At 63.2% G+C, this 6,619-nt stretch overlaps 1 long non-coding RNA gene across 1 annotated transcript; it reads right to left on the bottom strand.

Moving 5' to 3' along the window:
• Window positions 1-1,553: 1,553 nt before the first annotated feature.
• Window positions 1,554-2,445, bottom strand: LOC141977266 (uncharacterized). Its single transcript, XR_012636191.1, has 3 exons — window positions 2,426-2,445; window positions 2,172-2,272; window positions 1,554-1,642 (listed from the first exon to the last, which is right to left on the bottom strand). It is a non-coding gene; the product is annotated as an uncharacterized LOC141977266 (long non-coding RNA).
• Between the last annotated feature and the right edge of the window lie 4,174 nt (window positions 2,446-6,619).

Raw genomic sequence — 6,619 nt, 5'->3', positions numbered from 1 at the left:
ACCCCTGAGCCAGCCAGGACCCCGAGCTGGGCGCTGGCTGGATGAGACCCCCCCCCTTCTGGACCAATTGCAATAAAGAGCCTTGGGAGGTGGAGCCCTGTCCCCGAGTCCTTGTAGCTGGGGAGGGGGATTCACCCTCATGCTCCAGGGGTCAGGAAGAAAATGTTGAATTCCCCCCACCCCCAGCACTGAGGATTGTGACACTTCAGGGCAGCAGGGAGGGGAGGCTGCTAACTGGGCTAGATCCTCTGAGCCTCCCGAGCCAGCCAGTCCCCCGTCCTGCGGCTGGAGGGGAGCCGATACCCCTAGAGGGGAAAGGCCCCGTGTCCCATTCCCTGCTCCCCTGGGCCAGCCAGTTCCCCTCCCTGGGGCTGGATCTGAACTGGATTTAAAGACGTAGCACATTGGGTTTTACGTCCCCCTGGAACTCTCATTTATTAACACGAAAGAAACTGAACAGAAAAAGTTACAAATAAGTCCACACTTGACAACACTGTTCCACAGCAAAGAGGCACAAAATTGTCCCTTCACATCGTCAAACCTGGCTCTTCCACACATGGCCAAATGACACCCAGCGGGTGTGTCAACCTGTAGAACTACCTGCTGCAGGGTAACAATGGCATGGGCCTGTTGAAAAAGCCCTTTGCCAGGTTGCCAGCTGGGTTTACCTGTGGAACTCCCTGCCACAGGATGTTGCAGAGGTTTAACCCATGGTATGGTGAACCAGCAGGACTCCCTGCTTTAGGATGGTAGCAGAGTTAAACTGAAGTACCCAAAGATATTATATCAGGGATTTAATTCCTGAGACAGGTAATCAAGGGGTAAACTGTGGGACTCCCTGCCAAAGGATATATGACTGGGATTAACCCACAGAAAACTCCCAAAGGCAGGCTGATGGTCTGAGAGACTTCCTGCCACATGGTCTTGGGCGTTCCCTGCTACATGATGTTTGACTGGGCTGTAAACCTTGGACAGACCATTGGGCAGGCAAATAGCCAGGATAACCTGCTGAACTCCCTGCCACAGGATATTAGGATGCATTTTAGCCTATGGAAAACTTGCTGAGGCAACTAGGACTTAGCCAGTGGAACCCCCTGCTACATGTGGCGGCTCAGGTTTAACTTAGGTAAAAAACTCTGAGGAATGTCATTAGGGGGAGGGATGGCCTTTGGGATTCCCCGCCACGTTACTGGTAGCCCTGACCTTTGGAACTGACCATCACTGGGGAAAGGGGGTGCGAGAATTAAAGTGCTGGTTCCCCTGCAGCCCCGTGGGGGAAGAAGGCCCCTAGCATGACAGACCCAAGGCCATGGGGAAGTGCTGGGGGTTCAGGGCCCCCCAGAAGCTCCCCCAGTGTGTCTGGGGAGCTGTGCAGGCTGAGCAGGACATTAGCGGCCTCCTGGGTGACCACCCGGCCATACTCCGGTTCCACGGCTGACAGGAGGAGCTGGGTTCTGGGCGAGCCCTCCCCAGGGTTGCAGGCCGGCTCCTCATATGGCAGCTCCAGCAGGGCATTGACCGCGTTGTACTCTGCCTGCGAGAGCCACTTCATGCCACTGCGGGGCAGGAAGCAGGGAGGAGGAGAAGCCTCACGGACCGACATGATGGGGTCTGGGGTGCTGAGACGGAGACTCTGACAGACCTGGAGGGAACAGACAAGAGGGAGGTTATTTACCTGGCTGAAGGGGGGAAAGTTACGTGCAGAACTCCCTGCCACATGATATTGTGGGGAGGGTTAACTACCGACACCCCTGAGGGTTAGCCTGTGGAGCTGCATGCCACACAACATGACTGAGGGTTCAACCACAGAACACTCTAGCGGAAGCTATTAGTAGGGTTAACCTGTGGAACTCCCTGCCACATTACTAGTAAAGGAATTTAACCCATGGGAGCCACTTGAGCAGTCTACTATTATGGTTAAGCTGCAGATGTGCCTGCTGCATGATGCTAACCTGTGGAACTCATTGCAGCAGGGGAAGTCCCAGCCACCTGCTGTTATTGGGATTTAACCCTGTGTAACTCCTGGGGCAGGATAATGTTTAGAACTAGCCTGCAGAACTGCCTGCCACATGACATTATGGGGTCTTAAGACATCCAAGCCACCATTTTGGCCAACGCTGGGGAGAAGGGACCCACCCGCTGTGCCCTGCCTCCCCCTGGGGGCACCGTACCTGCTGGGAGGGGTGGGAGAGGTAGTTGTAGACCCGGTGCCCTGGGGGCATCAGGGGATCCGTGTAGAAGAATTCACTGGAACTAATGGGAAGCAGGAGACCTGGAGCAGAGAAGGGGAAGGTGAGACCGTGGGCGGGGGGAGGGTGTCTCCCCCTCCCGCACAGAACCCTGCCCTTCCCCACAGGGCCCAGGGCTGAACCAGCCACAGAGAGGGAGATTCCCTTCCCCCCGCATACCCCACTTGGACTCTTACCTGATCCAATGGCTGGGCCCCCCTGCAGGCCAGAGCCCTGGGGCCGGTCCCCATGGGGCACTGGATGGGTCCCTGGTGTGGCGCGAGACAAAGCCGCATAGTAGGGGTAGAAGGAGGGATGGGAGAGCGTCCGGGTGGAGAGCGAGTGACCCTGCAGAGGGGAGAGCAGAGAGATCAGGACAAGCAGCCCCCCAGCTCTGCCGGTGCCCCTCACTCCCGACCTGCAGCCCCTGCTAGTCCAGCCCTGGGCTCCCCCCAGCTCTGCTGGTGCCCCCCCACTCCTGACCTGCAGCCCCCTGTCCCAGCCCTGGGCTCCCCACACCCAACTCTGCTGGTGCCCCTCACTCCTGACCCACAGATCTTGCTACCCCAGGCCTGGGCTCCCCTCCCAGCTTTACCAGCGCCCCTCATTCCGACCCAGAGCCCCCTGCTGTCCCAGCCCTGGGCTCCCCACACCCCAGCTCTGCCGGAGCCCCTCACTCCCGACCCGCAGCCCCCAGCTGGGCCCATGAGCTGCAAAGCCCTGTTTCTGACTCTCCCTTATTCACAGATCTCCTCAGTTACCGTCCCCGGCTCCCAGGAGCTCTCGTAGGCAGCCGGGGTCGCAGACGCTGTCGGGTTTGGTGCCAGTCGTGCCAGCCCAGCTGGGGGAGCCCAGAGATCAGTGCCTGGCGGCTCACGATTCAGCCCAGCTCCAGAAAGGTGCCCTTGAAACAGGGGGGATTCCCCATGAGCGCCGGTGGATGCTCAGGAACCTGATAAATACCCGTCGGTACAGATCACTTCCCTGGCCTGGCAGTTCTAGCCCAGCGCTGGGATGCGGCTGCCTCTGGGGTGGAGGCCGGCAACCGTTTATGCAGGGGTCTCTCGCCTCGCCCTGGAGGCGACGATGGGTCTGCAGGGAGAGCCCCCCACTCCACTGCATAGCTCCCTCGAGTGCTGCACTGGGGCCAGCACTGACCGCAAGGGGAGAGCGCCCCCTACCGAGCCCTCGCTCCGCTCCCCGCAGCACCGTGACCCCTATGGAGCCCTCGCTCCACACAGCACCGTGACCACTACGGAGCCCCCCACCCCACTCCCCGCAGCACTGTGACTCCTACGGAGCCCTTGCTCCCCACAGCACCGTGACCCCTACTGAGCCCCCCAGCACAGAACCCCCTTCTGTGCCCACGCCCCGCTCCCCACAGCACAGACATGGACTGGGTGAGACAAGCCCCACATGCCTGGTATCTATCAACCCCGACGCCCTCTGCTGCCAACCTACCTGCCCAGCCAGGGAGCGAGCCCTGGCCTGGGGCAGGGTTGTGGGGCCAGGGCCTGCAGGGGGAGAAGAGCTGCCGGCGACATGGCTGAGGCCTCGTAGACTTGTTACATGGATGGGGGAGGCCGTGACCCACCCTGGGCTCCTCTTGCAGCCTGTGGGTGGGAGAAGAGACCTGCTCAGCTTCATGGACCATCTGTCCCACCCCCCGCTGCCCACATCCTACTGCCCCCCAGCCCCCATCTCCTCCAAACCCAGCTCTCAGCAGCGCCCCCCCCCTCCCGTCTCCTCCAACCCCAGCTCTCACCAGCCCCTGTCCTCTGCCCAGTCCGACCCCAAGGCTTCTTCCTCCTCCGACTCGCTGCTCTCGCCATCCTCATCCCACAGGCCATGCCGGGGGTCGAGCTCCTCAAACAGCATCCTGCCCCTGTGGGACGAGACCCCCACACCCCCGAGTCCTGGCGGCACCTCCAGAGGCCTCGCTCCGCCCAGCCCTGCTCTGCAAGGGGGGAACTGCTGAACAAGCCCCAGTAGCGGGGATGGCGTGGGGCAGAGGTAGGGAACGCAGCCCTGGGCTCTCCACACTGCTCAGCTGGTGCCCCTCACTCCCAACCCGCAGCCCCCTGCTAGCCCAGCCCTGGGCTCCCCCCACCCACAGCTCCGATGGTGCCCCCCCAGCCCACTGCAGCCCAGGCCTGGATTTGCCCGGTGTCTAAAGGGCCAGCTCAGCTCTCAGCCTGCGGGGTGCTGATCTCTTTCCCGGCCAGCTCACAGTCCCCAACCCCCAATCTGAAGACCCCCTGAGGCTCTGGGGCTGGGTCTGCAGTGATCCACAAACAGGCCAGGAAGCTTCACAGGATTCCAGCCCCCGCCCCCTTTGCAAACTGCCAACACCTGCAGCCCCTCACCTGTGGGTCCTGTTGGCCCCTGGGCTGGGACCTGGCTGAGCTGGGGCACAGCCCGCAGTCTGTGGGAGCTGCACTGGGGCTGGGTGCAGACAGACAGAGCTGAGGGGCCATAAACCCTCCGGACAATGGTGGGGCCCAGCCCCTCCCACCTGTCCAGCCCCATGGGGTGTCGATCACAGCCCAGTTGGCGCCTGGTTAGCACCATTGTGCGGCTCCTTCCCCTGGGCTCAAAGGGCCTTGGGTGGGGCCCTCTGGCAGCCGGGGAGGGGGGGCACTTCATCCAACAGGCTGAAGAAAGCTTCCCAACTTGGGCCACAAAGTCTCAGCCCCACTCCCATCCCCAGTGGGGCTCCCCCAATCTAGAGACACCCCCAGCTCTGCCGGTGCCCCTCAATCCCAACCTGCAGCCCCAACTGCTCCAGTCAGCCGCCCTTGCTTCTGAGCCCAGCAGGCTCTGCCCAGACCCCGGCCGAGATCAGGGTCCCCAGGTGCCGGGTGCTGCCCGGACCCCGGCCGAGATCAGGGTCCCCAGGTGCCGGGTGCTGCCCAGACCCCGGCCGAGATCAGGGTCCCCAGGTGCCGGGTGCTGCCCGGACCCCGGCCGAGATCAGGGTCCCCAGGTGCCCTAGGCGCTCACACTCCGACTCCGGCAGAGTTATTTATTCCCATGTTGCCCGGGTGGGAACCGAGGCCCCGTGAGATGCAGGATTTGCCCCAGGTCACACAGGCCTCAGTGACGGAGTCAGGACTAGGCCCCTCGAGCGCTGGGTCCCAGGCCAGACCTGCCAGAAGCACAACCCGGGGGGGCAGGGGGGAAGGATCCAGGGGCGCTGGGAGCCCAGGGCCTGTCTGACGGGCCCAGCTGGCTCCAGCTGCCAGGGATTGTTGCGGGGCTGGGGGGGACAACTTGTTGAAGGGCTGGGGGAGGGGGCCGGGATATGGACGCAGCTGGGGATGGGAGGGTGGCTTTTGATGAGGAGCACGGTCACAAAACCCTGCCAGACACCCCGGTACAGGGACACACACACCCCCTTGGCAGAAAGAGAGACATCCCCACCCCTATAGCACCCTGCTTAGCACACCCCCATCCCCCCAGCACCCGCCCCTCGTGCACCCCCCCCCCCCCTTTCGCACACACACACTCCAATCCCCAGCCGGTTCCCATCCTCAGGGACCCCCTGCCCCAGCACAGCCAGGCTGACTGACCCAGATGGGGGGCTGGTCCAGCACCACCCACATCCCGGCCCCTCGGGCCCAGTGCAGACTGTGGTGATGGCCGTGTCCCCCACCCTGCGCTGTGTGGAGGCTGGCAGGGGGCGCGTGATGATGGCTGCCAGGGCCGTGTGTGTGTCTGGACGCGGTAGCCCCACAAACCCCCCAATGCCAGCGCACGGCCCAGGGCTCTGCTCGGGCCCAGCCCCACACAGTGACCCACACACAGGCCTGAGATGTTGCACAGGATCCTAGCCTCCCCCCTTGGCAAACAGACAGGCCCTGCAGGCCCCCTACACGGCCACCCTCACCTGTGGATCCTACAGCCCCCTGGGCTAGTCCCCAGCCTAGCTGGCAGGGAGCCTGCGGCCAGTGGGAGCCCCCTGCTCTGGGGCTGGCCCCCTGGGCTACCGGCCATGGACAGAGCCCTGGGGGAGCCAAGGGGCTGTGAACCCTCCGGACAATTGCAGAGCCCTGCCCCTTCTGCCGACCAGCCCCATGGGGCATCGATTGCAGCCCACCTGACGCCTGGTTAGCACCACTGGGCGGCTCCTTGCCCTGAGCTCCAAGGACCTTGGGTGGGGCCCTCTGTCAGCAGGATCGGGGCCGCTTCATTCACACGGATGGTAGGTCGTGGAGCTTCCCAACTTGGGCCACAAAGTTTCAGCCCTGCCCCTGTCCCCAGTGGGGCACCCCCAATCCAGAGACACCCCCAGCTCTGCCGGTGCCCCTCGCTCCTGACCCGCAGCCCCCTGCTAGCCCAGCCCTGGGTTCCCCAAACCCCAGCTCTGCCAGTGCCCCTCACTCCCTACC

This window comes from Natator depressus, chromosome 24 (genome assembly GCF_965152275.1).
Source record: "Natator depressus isolate rNatDep1 chromosome 24, rNatDep2.hap1, whole genome shotgun sequence".
NCBI classification, from domain to species: Eukaryota; Metazoa; Chordata; order Testudines; family Cheloniidae; genus Natator; species Natator depressus.
Note: the sequence above shows the minus strand (reverse complement) of the source record. Positions and strands in the feature narration are given on the sequence as shown.